Source organism: Festucalex cinctus, chromosome 10 (assembly GCF_051991245.1).
Source record: "Festucalex cinctus isolate MCC-2025b chromosome 10, RoL_Fcin_1.0, whole genome shotgun sequence".
NCBI lineage: Eukaryota > Metazoa > Chordata > Actinopteri > Syngnathiformes > Syngnathidae > Festucalex > Festucalex cinctus.
Genome location: NC_135420.1, coordinates 20,191,432 through 20,218,074, shown reverse-complemented (window position 1 = coordinate 20,218,074; position 26,643 = coordinate 20,191,432). Strand labels below are relative to the sequence as shown.

The following is a 26,643-nucleotide window of genomic DNA, read 5'->3' as shown; positions in this document are numbered from 1 at the left end:
TGAACAAATTTAGGCTTTAAATGTTGTTAGCATGTTTTCGATAAGACTCTTAAGAACACAAAGTAAGTAATTATTTTAACTGTATTTGAGCCTAGCATTCACGTTTAAAAAAAAATGTCCTCTGTAGTGGACACATCATAGCTTAAAAAATAATTTTATTTATTTTATTTTTTTTCAAAAATGTATTTTGCAGTATTCCAGTTACTTCACAAAGATTTGGGAATATCAAAATAAACATAAACATGATTGGACAATGTTTTTTTTCCTGTTAGTCAGGAGGCTATGACTGGCTTATACTGCCCCCTTGTGGCCAAGGTGGAAACACCAGAAGGAGTAGTACAATGAATCATATGAAAGCATTAAATCATGATGCACAAACTGTGAATTCTTTACATTCTATTTAATTATGTTACAACTCTGTTTTTTTGTTTTAAATTAAGTACAATATAATGGAATGCTATATTTTGCATATCAAAAAGCACATTACAGAATCCTGTGCTGTTTTGGACGGGTAGCTCATGTGCATGATATAATGGAAAGTGGCAGAATGACCACTGTAACCACCACAAAATTCAGCTATAACTACAAATGATTTTGTGCTTGGCAGAGGTAATAAAACAATTGTTAAAATAAGTATTGTTTCTTTTTAATTTAATGAATCCAACCGGTGGTGCAGTATTAATTTCCCGTGTAATTAAAGCACACACCTACTTGATGTGAGGATGGAATATGGATATGAAGTTTGAATGTGGGCTGATATGAGAATTATGAGTGATGACAGTGGGGCGCCGGATGACCCCATTTGGAGGCGCGACGCTGAAGGGCTTCACTTGTAACAAAACAGGAGAGATAAAGCCGAGCATGCACAAATGTCACGCTAATAAGAAAAATAGGAACGGGACCAACAATAAGAGCAGGAGAAATTAAATTAGTCCAGAAAAACGACATAAGATGAGTGAGATTTGTGTTTTAATAATATCACTTGGACAAAAGGGAGGCATAGATATCATATGAAATAGTGTGGGCGATATGGATGCCGTGCAAAATGGTTTGGGAGATATTTTGCGCAAATATTTGGAACAAAAGTGAGGATTGAGGCTTTCAAAGCAGTTCCAATTCTGTCTGCAATAAACATGCAAATAGCTGCAGGCCACAGAAAATAACAGATAAATAGGATGTATGATTCCTCCCCAGGTCTTTTGAGAAGAAAAATATATATGCCTTGCTTAGGCTAGATTGTTCAATTCCTATTAAATCTGAATTGTGTTAACATGCTAACTGTTGTTATGCTAACAGCTTGAGTAACAAATACCCAGACCCATAAGGAGGGTACAGGATGCCTCATCCTTTTCCAAAAGAGTAATAAGACTGCTAAAAATGCTAATATTTAACAGTTGCTCGGCTAACAGTTCCTGGATTGGGTGGAAACCATTTTAGGGTGCACCTTGTCTACTGCCCAAAGCCAGCTAGGATAGGCTCCAGCACCCCTGTGACCCTTGTGAGGAATACGCGGTTAAGAAAATTGATGGATGGGGTGGATAAGCTAACAGTGTTAAATGTGCAGCAATAAATGCACACAGCTTGACAACCTAATGAGACTGGATAAAATGCTAGCAGTTTCTATGCTATCAGCATGCCTCGGCAGTACAAAATGATGGTCGAGCCATAGTGTTAAAAGAACAACCTGCACATAAGGCGGGTTAGATTTCTGAAGCCTAAAATGCTAGCTTGCTAACAGTTGACCACACAGCTTACAAGAGACACATACTACATATGGACCTGTGTTTTTAAGGTGGCAATAAAGAGATACAAACTGTCAGAAGCGAATGATTTATCTGGACGTGTGCACACTAGAAAAAAGCTTTTACTGACCATTTTACATGAAAGAACTCTGCCAGCAACATGATGAATACGGCGGCCAAAGGGAGCCAGCTTTTGCTTGTAAAATGGATCCGTTGCGCTTCCTTCTGTCTTGTCGGCATTTGCTGCTTATACATATGGCCGACTTCCAGACTTGGGAAACTAAAAAAGGTGAAGGGTCATTATTTTTCTAAGGCACACCCATACAGACTATAAAGCATGTCAAGGAATCAGATACAATATTATATAAAATACTACCGGCTGGACTAATAAAGTCCATCAAGTGAAGTCAACTTGATTGTAAAAAGGGCTCTATAAGATCTACCACATACCGAATGAATGGGTGCCTCATGACACGGGGTAATGCTAATAGCTGTCATGCTAATTTACAGCAGTTTAGCAAATTGAGTAAGAAGCGCTAAAACAGACACGCGGATGCCGCATAGTCAAATAGGCCTACTCTTTAATTTAAGCCTACGACTTGAGTTTTTTTCCTCCCCTCACCTTTCCTCATGTCTTCCTTTTCTTTTTAGTTGATAAAATAGGCGACACTATTCTGTATCACCCTGTTGATCGTTTATCTGTCTCTTGAACGGGTGGCAACAGTTCCATTTTGTTGTACCTTGTGGCGCAATGACAACCTATTCGGATTCTGGTTCTGATGCTGATTTCAAAACTCTGATTGTAAACCACTAATATGCTAGCAGTTATATGCTAACATGTGGCAAGTAAAAGTACAGTACAGTAAATAAAGTGCTAGGGGAGACCCCGAATGACCCAGAATTTCAAAACCCACGTCATAAAATGCTATGATGCTAACAGTTGGTATGCTAATTATCGTACGTATAGCGAGTTCACAACTTGACCAAAGAAAGTGCTAAAACAGATGTAGCCAGATACTATTTTGAAAACATGAATGAAATCCAGAAATGCTAACATGCTAATGATTGTATGCTAACATATAGCAAGTTATCAATTTGAGTCAGAAAAGTGGTAAGGAAGACACTTAGGGTGACCAAACGTCCTCTTTTGGGAGGACAGACCACATTATTTTTACTACAGCAATGTTGAAAAGTTAGCAACTTAAGTAAAGAAAGTGCCAAGTTTAAACAGAATGCCAAGTAGTTACTATTTCTAAAACACGGTGATAAAATGTTAGCATGCTAATTGGAAAGTCAAGAAAGTATCGAGGCATCATTGTAAAGACTACAAGTCTTGTACGCAGGTATTTCTAAACCTCACGTTAAATTGCTAACATGATAATATTGTGTACCTTTTACGTTTTTAAGCAGACATATTAAGACTTGTGTTTTATTGAGAGAGAAAAATTTATACAAACATAGCACAGTCTTATCAGTGTGTACTTATAAAACTGAAAAGCATACACTATATCTATGTTTGCATGTTACTGATCATATCTTCAAGCTAGAGAAGGCAAGAGAGCATTTGGTAGAATAAATGCTGCAACATGGAGCTTCTGTCATCTGAGCCTGCATATACAGTCGTGTAGCAGAAAGATGTATAGCCGCACTCCGTGTGTGTGTGTATGTGTGCGTGCGTGGGCCATTGTGAGAAGAGCTGGCATCAGCGAGCGCTCTCCTGCAGTCATCAGTAACAATGGAGGCCTACCTCTCTCGCCCTGCCTCCCTCTCTCTCTCTCTCTCTCTCTGTCTGTCTGTCTGTGCTTTGTTCACATACCGTCTCAGCCCAGCGCCTTGGAATGCGCGTGTGTGCGTGTGCGCAAGAAGAAGAAGAAGAAGGGGTGGCGAGGATGAAGAGGCCCCGCAAAGGAGGAGCCAGACAAGCTGAAGGTAGTTAGTTGGCCTTTTCCCTGCAGGAAAGTGCACATGAACCTCCAAGTATATTTTATGATCAAAACACAAAAATGGCTCTTTTTATGGCTTTCTTCGAGTCATCTACAGACGCCATGTGAGATATATAAACATGGGCGTAGCTGTTAATTCACAAGCGAGGAGGTGGGGTGGGTCGGCGGGGGGCAAAATGTTCAGGAGCTGACCAACTTTTAAGAGCAAATGATCATCCTCTCGCATTCAACTGCTGCTTTGATAGCGGCGAATAACTAATCTGTCTGGTTGAGGTAAAACAAAATGACAGCAAAGCAGCATAATTGGCCATATGATTAATTGTTCAGTGGCAATATTGAACACACATATTCAGTAAAACATTATTCTTGAATTTTTTGTTGTTGTTAAAAAAATCCTAATCCTTTGATTTCTCACTCTTAAATGAACACTTTCTAACATCCTTTGTCCACCATGAGAGCAAACAATTTGAAGACATTCATTGACATTGTTTGGCTTTACAATAATTGATCAACATTCGCCTTCAGGAATGTTAAGATTTCTTCTGCCATTATGTCACATCTGAAAACGTGCAATGTTTTATTTATCTGTATTTTTTTTTTAATTAAGAAAAATGAATTAATTCCCAATTCAACAATTTTGACTTCACATTTAATGTATTTTTCATTTTTAATCGCGTTATTATTTTGGAATACATTTCCCAGATATGTTATTTTTTTTATTTATGTAATAATATTGTGTCATGTCAATGTCGCTTTAATTCACGATTTTAAATTTTGATGATTTATCGAATTGAGTTAAGAATTAATTTGTAATTTTCTAAAGGTATCATAGTTTTAAATTCCATTTATGTTGATTGTTGACAATATTTTTCGCATTGTGTTGAACCGGTAATATTTTTTTGATCAATTTAAATGAGATATACCCTTTATAATTAAATGCTTAATTCATTTAAATTCTTATTTTGTCTAGTATATCATTTACAATAAGCAAAGGGCAATGTTTTATTTTTATTCTTTTTTTTATTATGTTATTTTATAATTAAAATTGCAAAGAATGCCTTTCCAAACACACAATTGATTGAGTTTGATCGGGATAATGGTGCAACGCCGGAATATTTTTGTTATTTTAACGCTAACCTCTTTCACATAGAGATGCTACAGAACATGAGAAGTATTCCCAAATGTACAAGCAAAAAAAATATCCTCACCCTTTTAAAGTGATGACTCATGATCCCCAGAATGTATAAAAACAATTACGCGCGCGTGCACGCGTAGTATCAAGTTCGTTAATGAATTGTAGCTCTTAATGAAGAGACAGCGGCGGGTTTAAATGACACGGGCCTGGCAGATGTAATGACAACGTGTTGAGAGGCTTGCGAAGACACACGCACGGGCGGGGAACATCGGCAGCCTCTCCGCAATATGCCCACGGCCGCGTTAGATGAAACATCATTCGTGCGAAAACACTTTGACACCACTGCCACCAGCCTGCATTATCACCTGCATGGAGACCGTGTGATAAGGTCTTCATGGGGTTCATCAGGTGCAATATTTGTGTGATAAATATAATGAAAAACGTACTATGGTGGATGCGATGTAAAACATGATGCTAATATGCTAACAGGCGCTATGCTAATGTACAGCGAGTCAGCGATTTGAGTAAAACAAGGTAAAACTATGAGGTTATGAGTTATGTGCTATACATACTATGAATTTGACTTGCCAATATTAGCTTCTTTCTTTTTTTTAATGTTATATTAAAAAAGACATTTTTAACACGGGTTGGGTTTTTTTCTGGATTCTTATGCTGCATTCAAGGATGGTTTTTCCAAGTTCCGACATGAAAGCGTTCGAGGCGAAAGTAAACAACTAAAATGGCGGATAGTGATACATTGTTTTTTAAAATTTTAAAAGACCTGCAGCAAACTTGCCTTCTCGCAATTTTGCTTCATTTATTGTTTTTATCTTATTTCATAATCATTCCATGCAGTTGCGGCATACTGTCACGTACGTTGTGTTACATGATGATATGTTGAATATTTCTGAATAAAGTAAGCTATCTAGTTTTATACTCGAGTAATTTGTGTTTTACCATTCACGGTTTGTGGTCGCCATTGTAGAGTGACGTCACTTGTCGTCTGTCGGTCAAGTCGGGGTTCTTCTTTTTTTCCGACTTGGCAAGTGGAATTTCCGAGTTCGAAGGGGCGTTCCCGGACACACTTCCTGGTTTTGAACTCGGAAACCTCAGAGTTCCGACCATCCTCGAATGCAGCATTATTCCCCATTTTCCGCCTGTTATTCATGGTAAATGTATACTGAACGTTTATCAGTAATTTTTGAAGTGTTTTTGGGTTTGAATTTTTAACTTTGTTTTTAAATTCCCAATGCATTTCAATGGACCCTCAAATTAACTCATTTGCTCCCAATAACGTGTAAATACGTTTTTTTTATGTTCTGTGTCCCAAAGACGTATTTATCCGTTTTTTTTTTTGTTTTTTGTTTTTTTTATGCTTGAGCATACAGAAGGCTTTGATGCAGCCTCTCAACTGCAAAGAATGGTTGCAGAAATGGTAGTTATTACACAAACGGCCAGCAGGTGGCAGCAGAGCAAAGGAGATCAACCAGGGCCATGTAGAAAAAAACCTCAATTACTTACAATTTTGAATAGATTTGTGAAAACTGATGAAACCTAGCTCTCTTCTAATGCTAATTGCTGCAAAACGGAAACACATAGAAGCATACTTTTTTTTCTTGATGAAAGAAGAGACTTTAACCTTTCTTTTGATAGGTTCCATGCTTTTATAGCAATAGAACACAATATTCTGTGGGCCTTGCAAAAATCAGTCAAAATCCAGTAAAACAGCCGGGAGCGAACGGGAATGCCTCTGTGAAAATGGCTGGGAGTGAATGAATCAGCTCGGTTATTAGGGACCATATTCTGCCAAATATTGGAATCAGCATTGGCCTAAGTGAAAGCAATATGATATAATATGAATACCCAATATGGTCCAAAATCATTAAATCATTAAAAAAGTATCCAGCAATCATTGCCAAGATATAAATCAGATTTATAACTTAACGCCACTCTCCTGCAAAATGACAAAAATGGAGTTAGCTAGCTTTCAGTGGCTCATACATTCATGTGAGTCATTTTAGGTTTCAAGCGATGTTCTAAAGAGAAGAAGTCAGCCCAACGCACGGCCGTGTGTCTACGAGTCGATCCGCAGCCACCACCCTTCTAATTCCAGCCTGCATCTCTCCGCTCCAAAACAGCACCATAAACACGCCACATTAGGTCACAGTTGGTTTCGTAACCACTCCGTGACCTCTTTACTCTCTCGTTTTTTTTTTTTTCCCTCCTGTCTTCACGTCCTTTTCCCCCCCTCTTGCACACACGAATCTGTCTGCTGGATGGCTTGGCTCTCTATTCCAATCTCGCCCATCCCGCCGTCGCCCTTTTTTTATGTGCTCTATCTTCACACTTGGCTTTATAAGGTCCCCGCTGTACCTTTAAATTTCACAACTTGAGGGGCTTCCAGTGTTTCCCTTCTTCTTTTCTCCTTCCTACTACGCTCACGCTGAATTTATTGGCAACTTTCTTAGTCACCGGCTCTGAGTGCCCAGTGAACATGGCATTAAAAAATAAATAAATACAAAACAGGGCATGTATACATAACAAATGAGTGTAGGACTGATGTTAAAGAAAATAAATAAAAATGTGGTTTTAAAGGGCCAGAGCACTGATTTTATGTATAAAGCCCCTCCCATGTCTTCTTATTATATAATCGTAGTTTTAGGAAGCTGCTGGGGAGGTCACATCTATTTTTTTTTTAATTTATATGCAGTATGTAAAGTATTTCGTACCAGTACTTGAAATTAATCCAAACTTTGATTGTTTGTTAGATTGTTTTTTTTTTATTTGTCATTTTAAAAAAAGATATAGATGGATGGACGTAAGTTAAGACTATACAATAATTTTGCAATGTTTTGATTTTTTGGGGATGAATTAATACATTTTTCTACACATTGACTCATTTATTTGTAGTTTAAAAAAAAAAGTGTCATAATTTTGTGTTTGACATTGCAAAAGATCATGTACATTGTGTTTAGATTAATTATTAATTATTTGTCCTATTTTTCTATTTTTCTTAAAGCATCACAACTACAGAATTAATCATTTATGTATTTGTTTATTTATTTATGTTTCATTATATTTTTATTTAATGGTTAAGGAATATGGAGAATGGATGGATAGTTGGATGGAATTTAAATTGTATTATTAATTAAATTAGATTATTATTAAATTGACTTAATATTTATTTATTTTAATGCTTTAAACATATATTTATGTAGTTATTTCACATGTAATGTAATTATTGTACACTGTTTTGTATTTACAGTTTTATTCAATTAAAAATAAATAAATTAATTAATTAATTAATAACACGTGACTTTTGGTGATAAATGACCGTATAGTAATTTTGGATTAGATTTCACATGTGCGATAATTGACAATGAAGTGTTCATTTTAAAACATTTCAATAGTTTTAATGCACATTTGAACTATTTTATGTAATTTTGGCACACACGTGCGAGGAATAAAAACGCAACTGTTTTACAGGTTTTCTTTTCACTAATGTTAAATATTTCTACTATCAATTTGCTGTTCTCCTCTTCAATTTTTACATAATCCTGTAACCACGTAAACAAACAGCAATGAAATCTCAATCTGCACTCGATATTGACCAAAATAAACAGCATAAATAAAGAGCTGAATCCGAACTGGTCAGACCGGCCGAGATAAAAACTTCAGCAATAACATTTTCACGCTTAAGCTTGGATAAGGCGGGTCAACTAATCTAAATCTGGACCAAAGGGCATCATGCAAAATATCAGAAAATAAAATGAATATTATCATAAAAAGCTTCAGTGATGTTTGTAATCTGTTTACCACTGTACAGTAATTGTGCGCACATGCAAGGCTTGCATAACCATTTTTGTTTTTGAAAAGCATATTGCATCATGCTTCTACACTACAATATTGTGTTGCTCACTAATGTGCTGGAACTCCCTGCTGGATATTTTTTTTTGTGTGTGTGTGGGGGGGGTCAACAGGCTTTTTTTTTTTTTTTTTTTTTTTGCTATCTGCTATAAAATTAATTGATAACAATCTTCCAGAGGTGAAAACAAGCCGGCGCCCTCGTGCTCTAATGTTTGGTAATGTGTTGTGGTAATTTAATTAGTCGAGAAGGAACGTGATGAATCAAATCAATTAGATTTTGCTATGAAACATAAATCATGATTTCCCAAGCCTCATTATCAGCCTTGAGGTGTGCGTGTTTTGTGTGTATGTGTGCGCGTTTGTTACGATGAAGTCGAAAAAGATGGTGCAAAAAAAAAAGGTAATAGATTTGGTGGTCTCATAAAGGTAGCAAAGACAAGGATATGTGTTTGTGTGTGTGTGTGTATGATCTGGGATTCATCACTTATGGGGACAAAAGTCTGTTTACACACGTAAATCGGGTAAATTGTGTAAAAAAAAAAAAAATGCAGGAAGTATTTTGATCGTATACGTGTGCATGTTTTTAGCATTGGCACATTTGCCACGTTTGAGCCAGCGTGCGCACGAGAGCCGAATGAGAGGGATAAGCGTTCACAGCCGGCAATTACGTGTAATTTTCCAACAGCAGCCCAATTAAGGCTGGCCAAAACAAAACAAAGAGGGCAAATTTTGCACGGTGGATGTTTCTAGTGAGTGAGAGGAGATGAGTGAATTTCCGCACAATTTTTACTGCACAATTATTCAAATAAGTCACGTTTGACAAGTGGTTGAGTCACTTTGGTTTTCCCCTCGTTCCTCAGGCAACCCCGGTTGCTATGGCGTCGCCATGTCACATTTTCTATATTCCTCACCGTCACTTGTCTTTTAAAAAAAAAAAAATAATTATTTCCTACCTTGCAAAAACAGTCACATGCTGCTTCATCAAAGTCATTAGTTTATAATCATATTTTTTGTAAGTAATGTTGAGCTAGAGCAGTGCTTCTCAGTCATTTTCTGTCATGCCCCCCCAGTAAAAATAAAACATCTCAACCGCCCCCCCCGCGACTATAAATAGTATCATTTGTCTATAAAATTGTTCTAAGCACACCTCTGCATAACACTGTATCCAACTTACAACAAAGAATGGCTTTATTAACTGTAACAGAAAAGATTTAAAGTGCATCTGAAATTCAAAAATAAAATTAAATTCTTAATTAAAACTCATTCACTGCCAGTCATTATAGAAAATTTTTACATTTCCAATACTCACGTGATATTACATTCAATAATTATATATAAACCGAATCTACCAAATAACAGAATAGACTCCCTACTTTTTGTCCCGTCCCGTTCTTTTATAATTGACAGCAGAAAAATGTAGGTTTGCCAAAATACAGCCATTTCTCCCATGGACTCTGAAACTGTGTTTATTTCCTATAAAATGGGGCAATGATGTCATCTACCGGTGGTTGGGCATCAGTAAAGTTGTTTCCAAGTTTGATATTTACAGTGGAGCATGCTCAGATTCGCCCCCATTTAGCACCGCTCTAAAAAATACAATTGACAAGTATACTTGTCAAAGGCAGTGAATGAGTTAAACTATAAACATTTTTTTGACTGACCATTTCAAACCATATGATACGGAAAAATGTAAATTACATAAAATCAATAAATAATAATGCATTCAAACTGATCACCAACATTAACTCAGGAGCACAATATTTAAAAACAAAAAACAAAAAAAAACAAAACAACTTTAACCTGCAAAACAAAAATATAAAATAATGTGCTGATTTTTTTTTTTTTTTTTTTTTTTTTGCTGTGTGTAAAGCGCGCATGCTCAGTGCAAACGAAACCCCTACACCACCAAGGGAATGCTCCCTGTGCACACTCTGCCAATAATGGGAGCGCCACTGCCGCCTAATGTAGTGGAGGTGCAATTGCACTTCAGTTCATTATAGGACAGCAAAACTAATCAAAATAAAAAATAAAAAAGCATGTTCCCCGAGGTCAAACGCGCCCCCCTTGATGGAGCCTCGCGCCCCCCTGGGGGGGCCCGGGCCCGCCCCACTATTTGAGAAGCACTGAGCTAGAGAAACCTGGGGAAAAAAAACGGCATTTTATCCTGCTTGTCTTTATTTGCCGCCACTCTTCTTATTGCCGACGTCAAGCCGCCATTAAACACCATCTCCGCCGCTTTAGCCCTCGGCGCCGTAATCCCATCAAAAGGAAACAGTGTAACAACCTCGGCCTAATCCATCATTAGCCCGACTCCTCCCCCGCCATCACATCCACACCCCCAGCCGCCGAAGTGCTAGTAATTAGCTTAGCGCTAACGAGTCGCCGGGGGTAGCGGCAGTCGGTGTTGAAGTTCAAAACCTTCCTGACGGAGAATCGGTTGTTAATCGCTTCCCGTTACTGAACTCTAAAATTAAACTTTGCCCAGGTTGTAACCTGGTTGTCCCTCTTTTACTACAATGAAAACATGTGTTTTCATTTGATTGACTTTTACGTCAATTCAAAACAGTGTATACGCTTGATATCAAAAGTGCTAAAAGGCAAGACAACCTTTACTCATTTGCTCCCCAAAACGTATAAATATGTTCTATTTTAAATATTGTGTCCTAAAGAGATATTATACATTTTTTTATGATTAAAAAAATATATATATATATTTATGCTAGAGCATACAGAAGGCTTTGATGCAGCCTCTGAACTGAAGAGAACGGTTGAAGCAATGGTAGTTATTACAAAAATGGCCATCAGGTGGCAGCACAGTATAAGAGATCAACCAGGGCCATGTTGCAACAAGCTCTTTTCCTCACTGTTTCAAACAGATTTTGAATAATGATGAAACTTATAGCTATATTCTAATGCTAATTGCTGCGAAACGAAAAACAGATTAAAGAAGAGACGCTAATCTTTTTTTTTTTTTTTTTTTTTTTAGTAGGTTCCATGTTTTGTATAAAATAGAACACAATATTCTGTGGGCCTTGAAATGTCATTCAAAATCCAGTAAAACAATTGGAAGCAAAGGGTGTTGTTTCAGTTAAAATGGCTGAGAGTGAATGAGTTCAACATTTCTTGACAATAATGTTATATGTACTCTTACTAGTCTAAACATGACATTCTGATTAGTATTACATTTGTGGAATATGAGTTATGCAGCAAAATCCAGCTGTTTTTATCCATCCCAGGGGGAAGCCATTTTACCACTTGTTGTCGACTGAAGATGACATCACAGTTGCTCAGGCAACGACCAATCACAGCTCACCTGTTTTCTGAAGCTGAGCTGTGATTGGCTGTTACCTGAGCAACTGTGATGTCATTGTCACTCGACGGCAAGTTGGTAAAATGTCCGCCCTCTGATATTGATAATAACTGCTTTATTTTACTGCTTAACTCATATTCCACTAACGTAATATCAACCAGAATGCCGTATTTATACTAGTGGGGCTGCATAGAAAATATTATTGTCAAGAATTTTTGGGGCTTGACTTCCCCTTTAAAAATAGAATACAAGACAACACAACAGCTGCCCAAAGGTGTATGTCAGTTCAAATTTTTCCCCCCATTTTTCTTCCACCAAATGGGACGCTGTTATAGACACTTGGCTGTATCTGAAAAGTTCCTGTCCTGCACTTTGAATAGATCCCAAATGACTAAATCATCCTTGTCATGCTGCTCACCCTTCATCACTTCTCTTTTGCTCATGTACTCCCCCCTTTGCTGGACCTGCAGTGAATCAAACACTCCTCTACGCATTAACAATATATCATATTCTTTTCTTGTACGCACTTGTGTCGTCGCTTTAATTCATACCCAACGAGCAAGACTGCCAATGAGGGCACATTCCTGAGACTTTCAAGTATGCATTTTGCCCTCCAATTTTGCCCAATGAAAGACTATTGAGGCTTTCCTCAAATGAATTATTACCTATTTTGCTGTTATTTGACAATGTTTATCATTGGTCAAACTAGTGGTCGGACTTAAATGTGACCCTTGTGAGGAGTAAAAAAAAAAACCCGCATGATTAATCCCAAATGAAGTTCAGATATTCTAGTTGGCTTTCTTGACATTTTTGCTTCTCTTGAAGAAACCTGAATGTCTTGCACATTGATTACGCATTGTCATTTGGAAGTGTTCATAATTCAAGTATGTGCTGCTAATCAGAAGCTAACGCTAATTTGTGTATCCAACAGACACCATGGACCGGTCACCAGACTCAGTGGATGGAAAAGGTCTACACACCCCTGTTCAAAAGGCCAGTTTTTTGTGAGATGAAATTCAACCTGTTCAACTTTGAAAAATATTTTCGAGAATGGAAGTAAGATAGTTGCATAAGTGTGCACACCCTCTTTCCTCTGAGATGTGGCTGTGTTCAGAATTAACCAATCACATTCAAACTCATGCTAAATCATCGACAAAACATCTGATTAAGTTTTTGTGCGAACAATGACTATTAAGATCTTCTCATAATTCACAAGTGTGTGCTGCTTATCAGAATCTAACACATTCAACAAAGCTTACCTTCGGATTTTGATATGAAAATGAGATGACGATAGTGCCTCTTCAATTTCGTGGTTCAGAAAATCTGTTGTCTATAATACTACTTTAATAATACTTTAATGCATTACAAACATACATGAGAATAAACATGTATGCGGAACTATTGAACTATTGCATTTTTTTTGCATTCAAACCGTGTTTGTGTGTGTGTTGTTTGCACACAGCTCAGCAGATAGACATGCGGCGCATCGACAGCACGCACTTAGGCAAAATAGATGGCGTTGCTGGTGTGCAAAGCATCTATCATTTCTGCCTATGATTAATAGTTGTCCTGGGGATGCTGCTCAGCAATGAGGAGGATGAGGGGGGTAGGGTGAGGGGAGTGAGTGAGGTGGAGGGGGAGGAAAAAGAGGAAAAACAGCACACAGGAGATTGAGACAAGGAGAAAGAAACCTGAAAGGAGTTCTGAATGTCAAAATCCGGCGCAATATTTATCATATTTCATACAATTATATGGCCTCAACTTAACTTAACTAAGAGTCAGAACATGGTCCAATTTTGTATTATTATTATTATTATTATTATTATTATTATTATTATTATTGGATCATGTTTTGACTCTTAGCTCTGTCGATATTACAAACAACAACAAACAAAAAAAAACGACATATGGGACATCACGTTCTGTGAATGTAGCATATATGCCATGTGTTGCAAATGTATACCACATAATAATAATAATAATAATAATAATAATAATAATAATAATAACATGACAATTGATTAATAAATAAAAAATAGAAAATAATCTGAAGATGTTAATAATGTCTTCATTATAGGCATATTGCCATAAATAATAATAAAAAAGTAATAATAATAATACTACTAATAATAATAACAATACTAATAATATTTCAAAATAATACACATTTTATACATAATTACATGACAATACAACAGCAACAACTAATAAATACATGAACTAAAAAGAAATACATAAACAAAATAAATAAATACACAAAAATAAATTTAAAAACTCATTTAAATAATCACATAATAAAAATATGTACTTTTTAAAATGACCTTTTCTTTCACAAACGTGAGTAATATGCACCAGAGGCAGTGTGAATTTGTACAATAAAAAAAATCATCATCATCATCATCATCATCACCATGTTAATAGCTAATAACAATTCAGAATGATCCTCAAAAAGAAAATGTAACCATTGAAATTAAAAAGGTAGGGTTTTTGTTGTTTTTTTTTAAAATAAAGGTTGCACTTCAGCACCACGCCAATGAGAAAAGATGCTGTTTGTTTACTTCAGACACAGGTGACCAATTTCTTCCTTTTGCACTAAATTGGACTTTAAAATGTCAACATTCTTGTCACATCATGCAGCCAACACATCTGCCTGCCCGCGTCATCGTGTCAATTGGAGGACGTCGTCACCAAAATGAGTCATGCAATATTCAAATTGCATTTGGGCTCGCTCGCATAGGGTGCGTGCACGTCTCCAAATTAACCATGCATGCGTGCACGTGCGCGCGCGTGCCATCTGCTGTGGTGTCGAGACAGTTAACTGCAAACAAAGGACACAATGCAAATCATGTAAATAGCCTTCTTCTTGGCTGTCTCAATGACACAAGTCACTGTTATCTTCTGTGTGTGCGTGCGTGCGCGTGTGTGTGTGTGAATAATGCGTGTATGCTAATAAGAAGCCACACATGGATATGTAGGTCACGCCTGTCTATTTTCCGCAAGGTTTCCACCCCTTCTGCATACACATGCACACACACTGGTGCTCATCTTGTCGTGCTCACTTTTTGGAGCTTCAGGTGTCCCATGACAGTGTGGCTGCTTTAAAAAAATAAAATAAAATAAAATACAATCTCCACATTGGATTGGCGCGGCACTGAGACAAAAGGTTCACATTCTGCGCCGTGCAGATTTGTGCCGGCGCGCTGCTCAGGAGATGTTTAAGTGCAAGAAAGCAGATAAACTAGTGTAATTCCTCAAATAGTGAGCCCCAGGCGTTTTACATGTTGTTCCTTTGATTGGAATAGGAATGAAATGTATAATGTCAACCTGTTATTGGTTTCAAGCACTAATGTAGCATAATGCTGTGGCAATACTTTCAATATTACAGTGGGGCTTTGAGATATGAATGATCCAACTTCGGACTTTTTCGAGATACAAGCCGTCATTCGTATGGAGGACCAAAACTACCACAATTCAAAATAAATAAATGACTAAATAAATAAATAAAATGACTAAATGTAAAAATAAAAATGAATTAAAAAAAAATTATTAGAAAATTATATAAAAAATAGATATAAATGGAAATAAATCAGTTTTTATTTATTAGTATTTATTAATTTAGTAATTTATTATCTATTTATTCAGTCATTTATTTAACTATTTATAGGCGGCATGGTGGACGAATGGTTAGCACGTCCGCCTCCCAGTTCTGAGGACTCGGGTTCGAGTCCAGGCTCGAGCCTTCCTGGGTGGAGTTTGCATGTTCTCCCCGTGCCCGCGTGGGTCTTCTCCAGGTACTCCGGTCTCCTCCCACATTCCATAGACGTGCTTGGCAGGTTAATTGGGCGCTCTAAATTGTACCCAGGTGTGATTGTCAGTGTGGATGGTTGTTTGTCTCTGTGTGCCCTGCGATTGGCTGGCAACCGGTTCAGGCTGTACCCCGCCTACTGCCCAAAGACAGCTGGGATAGGCTCAAGCACCCCCACCCCCGACCCTTGTGAGGAATAATCGGTCAAGAAATGTATGGATAGATAATTTTCAAATTATATAAATTTTTATTTTCACTTTTAGTCATTTATGTGTTTATTTAGTGTTTTATTTATTTTGACATTTGGGAGTTTTGGTCCTCCATCCATTCGGACGATTTTTAGCTTTGACTTATTAGCAATAATTTGTGTTTAATGTGGCAATGCTTTGAGATATAAATGATCCAACTTTGGAGTTTTTTGAGATACAAGCCATCATTTGGGCGATTTTAGCTTTGACTTGTGAGCATAAATTTGAGATATGAGCACTTTGTGGTGGCGGTAAACTCAAATGAACTCACTTCACAACAAGCGGTTTGGCAGATCGTGAAGAAATCTTCCAAAAAGATACTTCAAACTATCTTAATGCCACTCCCAGCTGAAGTTTACTGTCAATATAAAACAAAGAGAATTACACCATGTATTTACAAATCCCCATAGCTTTTCCTATGCTTAGCCTAATGCTAAACAACAACGCTAACACACGATAGATGGGCTAACGTGTGCCGATACCGCTTGTGGTTATTGTACGATCAGAAACTACAAATTAGAAATCAGAAGAATAGAAAATTGACATTAATTTTATGCAATTTTAAGGAAAAAGTGTTATATTGGTAAATATAGGTCTTTCTTTAAATGACCTCTCATCGTTTTTTATGTATTTATATAAAACTAAAAAGACAACTTTTAATCTTTCCTGTGTTTATTCCATTAAAAGCTGTGATTATTTGAGGTAAGGTGTCAATTAAAGTGGAGGCCACAAATACAAAAACTACCTCCAGCCTACTCGGCTGGCAAGACAGGCAGCTCTATATTTATCATCCCACTGCGGACTATTTTCAGAGCTTCAAACCTCATGCAAATGGCTTTTCGTTTCTGACTCTCACAACATCGTTACCACACGCCGTTCGGCTGGCGGAGGTGCGAAGAGCGGGTAGGAATGGACGCTCGCCCTCCGAGCGTTGTTATTCAGGCGGGTGAGCGCCCGCCCTCACCCAACCAGACGCACATCCAGCCATCATGTCAGCTTTCGGCCCCTCGGTGACCTCCCGTCCATGTATCACGCGTGACGGATGGGTGAAACAAAGCGAGAAGTCACATAGACTCGCGCCAGTACATTCAGTTGACTTGTGATTTTGAAGACCACGTGTATTTTGATGTCATCATTCCCCATTTCACTATTGTTGAGATTTTTTACATGAAGTTGTTACGATGCTAGTAATGATAGTAAATGGTTAAGCTCCCATTTATTTTATTTTTTAAGAAGGTGATTTTGTTTGAGGCGGCACGGTAGTCGAGTGGTTAGCACGTCCGCTTCCCAGTTCTGAGGTCTCCGGTTCGAGTCCAGGCTCGGACCTTCCTGGGTGGAGTTTGCATGTTCTCCCCGTGCCCGCGTGGGTCTTCTCCGGGTACTCCGGTCTCCTCCCACATTCCAAAGACATGCATGGCAGGTTAATTGGGCGCTCCGAATTGTCCCTAGGTGTGCGTGTGAGTGTGGATGGTTGTTCGTCTCTGTGTGCCCTGCGATTGGTTGGCAACCAGTCCAGGGTGTCCCCTGCCTACTGCCCAGAGCCAGCTGAGATAGGCGCCAGCAGCCCCCGCGACCCTTGTGAGGAATAAGCGGTCAAGAAAATGGATGGATGGATGGATGGATTTTGTTTGACACTTTTTATATACGTTTTCAACTGCACTGACTAAATGGTGAGGGTGGGGATTGAACCCAGGACCTCATGCATGCAAAGTATGCGCTCTACCACTGAGCTACATCCCCAATGCTGATTTAAAAAAAATAAAAATAAAAAATAAAATAAAATAAAATAAAATTTTACATCAGCACAATTCAGCAGTGAAAAACCAGTCCTACCATAAACTGATCCAATGGCTGAAAAGGTTGGAGACCCCTGCTATCAACCAATTTTATTTATATTGAACTGGTTTTAAGATGGAAAAAACAAACAAACCCTCCCTTAATTATGAGTGAAAATCAAATTTTTGATCTTTTTTTTTTTTTTTAAATAAATGTACTGTATAGTCTTTCACTGATTCGTGATGGTTGGGTGAAATCACATGTCTACTGCCTATCTTCAAATGGTGGTCCCACTAGTCCAAGTCAAGGTCTCAGGTTCAAATTCTGTTAAATAGAAAAAAGAAGGAGCTTTGATTGACCATTATTTACATTAGCTGTGACCACTCCCACAGCGACACAAATCCGCCAGCCTGCTCTTGTCTGCAAAATTACCAATACTGGATCTAACTCGCCTCCACGCAGAGATAGCCCACACGGCGTGCCGGATTTACACCGGTCACAAAAATAGAGTCCTAAATGTTACTTACCACCTGGGTTGACTCTTTCCACACTATTGATCTAAATTAGGGTAATCTCGCCATCATTAATGCGTTTGCAAATTTAATGAATAACCGCAGTTGTGTTTTCACATTGTTTTTATTTTTGATGCATGGACAATGTGTAAATGCTGAGTAAATGTTTTGTGGCCCTTATACAATGACACCTGTGCCAGAAAATGAGAATTGTGTCACATAAAGCATGCAGTGCAAATCCAGCCATCATCACTTTAAACGTATTAAAGGTTTGTGTAGTGAACAATCTTCAGAGCGGTACCAATTTCTCCTCGTGTAGGGCACAGAGGAGTAGACGACTGCATACCCCCCTGACTCCCTGGTGTGACAACCCCCATTAGCCCGTCTGTTGAAATCCCCTCCCCCACCCCTCTCGATGCACACATGCACGGACCCTCAGGGCAGACTGAGGTCACAGTCCTATGGCGTGCGCTAGGATGTGTGGGAGCAGTGCCAACAATTAATGTAGGCCTGTATACAGTGAGGAATAAGATGGTGTGGGCACATACTAAATATGGAAAGCCATTTGAGTATTTATTCCTTATCTCATACTAATATCCAATTTAAGGTTTGTAATGTGAACTTCCCTTCCCTTGATGTATTTCAATGACAGCAGGACGAATTTGGGACATTTTCCCAGTTCAGTCGTCACAAGTATCCAACCGAGCTTGGTTTAAGCTAGCAAACAAGAACAAGATCTGGGTATTCTGTGCGTTCTTGCTTTATGCATGAACTTTCAATTGGAACAGGACTTGGGCCGAGACTGATGACTTTTCACGAGACCTCAAGCATGTACAAGCGGACAAAAACGGCAATTGAGAAACAGCTAAATAGATCGCAAGCTAGCGAGTTAAATAGCCTGCTAGCTAGTAAGAGGGCAAGCTAGCGAGTTTAGTTAGCAAGCTAGCTAGTTAACTAGCTAGCTTGGATAGCAAGCTAGCTAACTAACTAGCTAGCTTAGATAGCAAGCTAGCTAGTTAGCTTAGATAGCAAGATAGCTAGTTAGGTAGCAAACTAGCAAGCTAGAAAGCTAGCTAATTACAAGTGAAATTCACTATTCCTGTCATCTCCACCAAGGCAAAGCAGGCATGCTTAAAAGGTACTGTAGTATCTACACAAGTATGTATTTTGTTGTTTTCTGAATAAGGACTGTGCTAAAACATTACTGTTAAGAGTTGTATTTTTTCTACTAGTTTTCGGAATTATCTTATTAGTGATTGCAGAGCATACTAGTCCATGAACCGCAAGCATCAAGGATATGGAGACAGCTTTCCAGACAGTCACACAGCATTGGCAAGCACTTGGGTGTGCATGTCTTTAAACTTTGATGCTGGTACCACCGTGCCGTGTTTTTGGCACGGTGGCAGCGTTCACGCCACTGATGCAATTTCCACGAGCTTCCTCCACCCTTCTTATCAACCCGAAGAGAAAGTGACAGAAGGTGGCAGGGTACCACAAAGCCTGTTAGCCAGACAGCTAGCGGGCGGCTGTCACCTCTCCTGCAAGCGGCGTCATGGTAATTTGACTCGGTGTGAGCACAGCAAAGCCAAATTGTCGCGGTGGCCGGTGGAAGGAAGCGGACATGATGGCGGGGTGGAGCGTGCCGGATAAATGGAAGGAAGGGCGGAGGGAGAGGAGGGAGAGCGACATCAAATGAAACCATATGTTTCACCGTGCGCTCTCGTCGTCGTTTGCGGTCGTCGTCTAATACCAAGCAGGAAGCGGCGCCGCAGCCATTTTTTTTTTCCTCCCCCATCCTCACAGTTTGCTGCCAGTGAGGATGAGGATGTGGCAATGACATTCCAGCCATGCCTGGGCTGGATCAATGATGGAGGAAATTCCTCCTTCGAAACAGCCAGCTACTATTTCACGCTACTTGTTTTCCTTCGACTAGTGGTTAGCACGTCTTCCATGTTCTTCCTCTGCTTGCATTTCTCCCATCCGCACACATTCCAAAACCAAGCATGTTAGGTTAATTTAAGAGTCTACTTGTCCAATGTCAGCTAGCCTAAGCCGAGCTCACCGATGGCTGGACTTGGTGAAACAGCATGTGGCTCATTACGCAAGTTTATTTCAAATGTCCTGTTCCAAAAAAGTGTCAACAATTGCAAGCGCTCCTCTTCCTTGAAAAGCTTGGTTTCCCAGTGAATAACACGATAACAGTCCTCTCAAGCAAACAGGAATAGAATCAAAAACAGGTAGCACAGTAACTTGCGGAGGTTAAAATAAAGACTGTTCTCTCTAGTTGATCGTACGTTTGTTAGCCTTGATTTTTGCTTTACTGATTTCAGTTTTTACATTAAAGTGAAATGTCTTCTAAATTTGACACACCACAGGGAAGAATATTGCTAACAACCCTGCCAAACTTGAATGATTAAGAAAAAACATTTTTCAAGGCTTCAAAATTGTGAAAACAAAACAAAAATCAAGCTAACACTCTGCCTTTAGACACTGTGGGCGTGTCCGCCGATTGTGTGAAACGAGGCCATGTTCACCTGTCAACTGTCAATCAAATATCTCTACGGTGACCTGTAAGAATGGATGCTACTCTAACATATTTCTTATACCTACACTGCACATGACTTCATGTTGGAGGCGTAAAAATACGTAAACAGTATTCGCTGACTGCGAATGAGGTGGTCTAAAATGGCCATACGAGCTTGAAGCCCAGTTAAATCTGGCTTTCAAAAAAAAAAAAAAAAAAAAGTTTTTTTGTTTCACACTTCCGCTTTTTTCATTGTGACGTGCACACACTCAGAGCCAACAACGAGGCACTCTAAAGCGGCCAATCATGCCCGACACACAAATGCATCATTGGGTGCCATTTTAGTCATATACAAATGTGTTCAAACATACTTGCAAATATGTTTGAACATACTTTATCCCATAATGCCATGGTTGTGTTGATTTGTGCATGCGCAAGTATTATTTTTAATATTGTTTTATGATTTTATTATTATTTATTATTATTTTATTATTTTTAGCATTATTTAAGTACTATTTTGTTAGCATTTGACCTATGTTATATATTATGTTAATAAATCAAATAAGTAAAAATTATTTAGTCGTAATATTTCTGATTTATTATTGTGTGCAGTGTATGATTTCAGTTCACTATTTTTTCCCATAATTCCACAGGGTATTGACTTGCACCATTTCCGTATTTACATGTTTGAACATACTTGCAAATACGTTCGAACGTAAGTATGTTCGAAGTAACGTATTTGAGCACGTTTCAACATTTTTTCCAGTCAAAAACGTTTGTTCATAATAATGTATTCAAAAACTAAAATCTGGATTCACTTTGCAGGATCTTTAAACTATTAGTTCAATTTGCTGTGTTTTTTATTGCCAAAGTTCTGCTTTTATGTAAGCATCAGTCTTTTTGTCAACACCCACGCAGTCGTCTGCCACGCTCCCCTGATGGATTTCCTCCAAACTGCCGAGCACTTTGACCCAGCTGGGGACATAAAGAAGCTTTTGAGTTGATGAAGGCCCCCATCCCACCCCCCTTCCGTGCCGTTTGTCCTGCCTAAGTCAAGATGTGGAGGTAGAGAGCAAAGATGGACGGAGTGTGAGGAGAAGAGGGGGAGGCAGGCCAAAGGGGGCCAAAGGCTGACTCAACAAGCTTGGAGCGGCTGCTTTGTTATTGCCTGTTTTGGGGTTGCGTGATTCTCTTTTTCTGGAGCGATGCGAGGCCTTCCACTGCGCACACGCTCACACACACAAACCACGAGTTCGACATGCATTACTTGCCGAATTATTCAAGCTGTGATCAATTTGGAGTTGGCTTGACGGAGAAAGTGAAACGGGGGAATTCCTCTGCCGGTCGAAAATTGCAGCTCATTGTGTTTTTCTTTCCCGTGCAGGCTGGATGTCCGGGTGGAGCCGAGGACCCAACAGGGGTGCCTGGCATCTGACTTCATCACCGCCGAAGCTGTTGCATAACAGCGGGGGGAGGTGGGAAAGATTTTGCTCTGCAGGCGGAATGTAGCAAAGCAGGCGTAACAATGGCGTCTTTGTCTTTGGACGCGGTGAAGCAGCATGTGGCTTATCACCCAGTGTTATTTTTGTACTCCCTGTTTCCGGGTTAATTACGTAAACAAGTGTAAACGTGACAGCAGCTACAATCTCGTCTCCTGCGTTCTATACATCCGCTCAACTTCCAATGTCATCTTATTCCATTTGTGTGCAGCATAACAGATAAATGCTGCTTCACCATGTTTATTTTGAAATCTGGGTTCTGCTCTGTGTCATGTACAAAATATACTAAGCACCCCAAAACCTAAACGCCAGACACATCCCTCCCACTTGCCCACAATCCTTTTTTCTTTTCTTCTATCTAATCAGACAACATTATGTTAGCCTGTGATATATGAAAACACTTCAAATATTAACATATAACATTGTGTGGGTGAAACTTTCCTTCAGCTGAATCACCTCTGGACCTCAAGGCCTACGTGTCGAATTAACTCTTGACTCCCGTCGTCACATGCATTACAACCCCATCGGCTTTTTGAATTTTCTTAACAATCATGTTAGGCAAAGCTCATGTCCCACTTTGCTTCTCGGCAAGCGCGATGAGTCAAGCCTGCTTGTGCCGCGCTCTCCATTTGAATAGAAAATAATGAATAAAAAGTGAGTCAGTCGGTTATTATCATCAGATTTAGCGCCCACAAAGTACAAATGGACATCAATACAAGGTCTTATAATGCATCCCCCCCCCTCAAACCGCCTCTTTGAACAGACATTTCTAAGGCTTAGGTCAATAACCGCTTGAAATTGTTTTCCCGCGTCCGATGATCCGCGTCGAAATCGACGGCAGGGCCGTATGTGGCGGCGGCCTGCTTGATAAAGAGGTGTGACAGGTCGAGTGACAGTGTGATGGCCGTGAGTCCGCCGTGTCGCACCAGCTGAACCCTGTGTGCATCATTGGTTTTTACGTATGAGCTCTAAATGGTATCTGGCAGTTTGAGGAACTGAGTCTCGGCGTGGAGCGGTGCTGGTAAAGCGCAGACTGACAACCGGGGCAAATATGAGCATTTTTCCTGCTTTGTCAGAGTCAAAGTCTACAAAGGCCTGATGCTTGTATTGTACACAATAGACACCAGGATACTTCCAGGTGGTGGAAAAGTGATTGACTACAGTTGACCTGAACTAAAACAATGACAAAAACTTGTTTTTGGTGTTTTGCCGCCATTCTGTCAATATTGACGGGAGGTCCTTCAGACTGTTAGTGCCTATTCTCTTGACGAAGTAATGGCTGACGCGAAACTTTGAAAAATTGACGGACAAAGTATTTCCGTGAGTGGGTTTTCGCCCGGCAATGTAATCATCAATAACCGGGTCAACCAAGGGATCACTGATGGAACGCTCATTTCGCAGCCTGACTACGCCTGGGACTACTGTTTAATGCTCAGTTCATTTATTTAACATCAGGCAGGTAAGTGTCCTTCGGAGCACCATTTTAAGTCAGGCAGGTTAGAGAACAGCTAAGGGTCCTGAAAAGGGGAAGTACTGAGAACGTTGGCCATACGCGGCGGTATTTACGGCAGTTATGACCATGTGGACACCGGACATACTATATTGGCGACATTATTGAAGAAAGAAAATAACAATGTCAAGTGAGTGAGTGTTGAAGCTTTATAAATCGAATTTAACTGAAATTAGCTGTTGGTCCTAAAAGAGCGTCAGTAATTTAGCGATGACAGAACCCAGTTAAAATAACATTGACGGATTAAAGAATTGAGGATTACAGTTTGTCTTATTTTGAAATAGTTGACGATGACAGAAGGCTGTTGACAATTAGTGAATGACGGATGCTCAAAATTCTTTGGTATGCTCGCCTCTGCAGATATACCTCACTACGTTTAGTTTTTATTTCAACTTCCTCTCCAAAAATCTACATTAATCTGACGAATTCTTTGGTAAATGTACAGTACAAAAGATTGCAAAACTGTATGATGGTGTGGTAGCTACTTCTGAAATGCCAACATGGGAATCAAACCATTATCAACCTCCATTATCGGGTTTGAGGAAGGCAATTTCTGGCAGGTATGTATAAAATGTTTTTTAAGTTGATCAATTTAAATTTGTGCCTCTGTTTTTGTTATTTTTAGCTTTGTCATGCTATGCCTCCGTTTCCCTGCACTTTGTGTCCACCTTTTGACACCCTCACCAAAACCACGACGGTTTGAAAGTTGAAGTTAACATGAGACTTACTTATGACTTGCACTTAAGTGACTTACTCCCACCTCTGTAGTACACAATTTTTCCCTTGCTGTGTGTAGTCTCACAATTTAACAATTGTTGCGTGTGTGTGTACTCCATCTTAAGTAAGAAGCAAAGAATGAGGTGAGGGGAGCAACTCGATAGAAAGCATGCGTAACGCGAAACACGCCACCCCTGTTTATGCTCAACATGGCCTTGAGTACTAGCACGCGCACGTTGGCAGCACGTTTTGCGTTTTGAGGAGCAGAAAATAACACGTAGAACGTATAAATCGATACGGCACCATCTTCTCCATCACTCTGTTTTCACGGGTTAAAGCGCTTGACGCAAAACATCTGCTTTACTGTAAAGTCTCAGTGTGTGTGCGTGCCCCCAAGGCCTCAAAGCGCCACATTAAACTTGAAAGTGTGTTTCTGTGTGTGAGATGAATATTCATATATAAATACGTGCACATAGAATCTAAAGCATGCTTCTTTGGTTCTGCAAACTAATCACAATGGAACCGCCAAAGTGGAACAAGCCGTTCCGTGACGCTGGTTGTTGCAATTTCATTATTCTTCACCGCCATATAGGAAACAATGTAACGTGAATTAATGCCTTTCCTGGGTCACCATCAGAAACTTGATTAGCAGCACTGGTTTCAGTAAGATGTCGTTATTAATGCAATTGTCATGCAAGTATAAAATGATGAAATAAAACTAAAATAAAGTAAAACTACTCACCCTGATACCTATAATTCATGTTAACTTGGTTTATGGAACTAGTACCTCATGGTTGCTTCCCCCAATTGTCAGGTACTACTTTGTACCATATTAACATTCTTAACTGTGATATAAGTCTCATACCAAAAAAATGTAAACAAATACTCCACAGTCTCCACTTAACTGTAGCGATCCATTTTGAGAACAAACAGAACAAGCAAACATCAGGTTACCCTGTTGCCATGCCTGAGTATTGGATGCTTCTGTAGTATGGTCCATGGTCTCCACTTCGCTTCTGTGGACCATATATTTGCTGCCCTTAGTCTCCTCTATAATAACTTACACTGCAGTATGATATTTATTTCGCTCAGTCTCTACTTGAATACTGTAACACAATTGCAAACAGTAGCTAACCTCGTTGTGGATGCTGCAGTATTATACTCCACAGTCTCCACGTCGCTGCATTGGTACGTTTTCTTGCTGCCCTCAGTCTCCTGTAGCATAACGTACATGTAAACATTAGCTCACGCTGTAGCTACATGCGAGTTATGGATGCTCCTCTATTCTACTTCCCAGTCTCCACTTTGCCATATTTTTAATTTTTTTTTGGTGTCCTCAGTCTCCTCTTGGATAACACAGGCTGGTGTTTATTGTTCATAGTATCCATTTTGCTGCAATGGTCCATTTTCTTCTCCGTTCATATTATACACTTGTAAAAGTGATCTTATTCTGTTTCTTTCTCAATTATTCTGGGTATTATCATGCTCCATATTCTCCAATTTGATGCAATGGATCATTTTCTTGCCACCCTTAGTCCCTTCTTGAATGATGCAGTCATACTAACATTTGCTTATTGTTGCTTTGCCTAAGTTCTGGACACTGCACTATGATACCCCACACAACCTTTTCTTTTTGCCCTTAATCTCCACTCAAATAACACATATAATTAATTATGCTAATATTAGCGTAGCCTGCTGCAGTGCCTAAATTCTAGGGAGTATTCCACTGTCCATATACTTGCTGCCCTCATTCTTCTCGTGGATAACATAAGCTAATGTTAGCTTTACCCAGTTGAAAATTACAATAGGCCTACATGGAGAAACAGATCTGTAATGTTCTCCAGAGAGAGATTGCCGTCAAATGCCCATCCCCGTGTGACATAACACTCAGGGATTGCCATGTTCAAAGAATTCTAACAATCTGCAGGAATCACGGCGTGTAAAGAGGGCTGCAAGCCCGAACCTGCGACGTCTTATCAGTCAGACGGCGCTGTGTTGAGATGTGTGATTCATCTCCGGCTGATAGAAGCGCATCCTCGGCTCGGGATTACTCCG

The 26,643-nt window shown here is 39.3% G+C and overlaps 1 long non-coding RNA gene and 1 other non-coding gene across 3 annotated transcripts in view; one reads left to right on the top strand and one right to left on the bottom strand.

Moving 5' to 3' along the window:
* LOC144027502 (uncharacterized) overlaps nucleotides 1–22,507 on the top strand; it is a 30,291-nt gene extending 7,784 nt beyond the window's left edge. The window contains exons 3-5 of one of the 2 annotated variants that reach the window (XR_013285473.1): nucleotides 3,567–3,671; nucleotides 12,929–12,990; nucleotides 22,247–22,507. This is a non-coding gene — a long non-coding RNA (uncharacterized LOC144027502). Of the gene's footprint in view, nucleotides 1–3,566; nucleotides 3,672–12,928; nucleotides 13,276–22,246 lie in introns of those variants that run through there. The other variant, XR_013285472.1, reaches the window with a different exon arrangement.
* On the bottom strand, nucleotides 17,719–17,790 carry trnaa-ugc (transfer RNA alanine (anticodon UGC)). Its single transcript has one exon. It is a non-coding gene; the product is annotated as a tRNA-Ala (tRNA).
* Nucleotides 22,508–26,643: the final 4,136 nt, after the last annotated feature.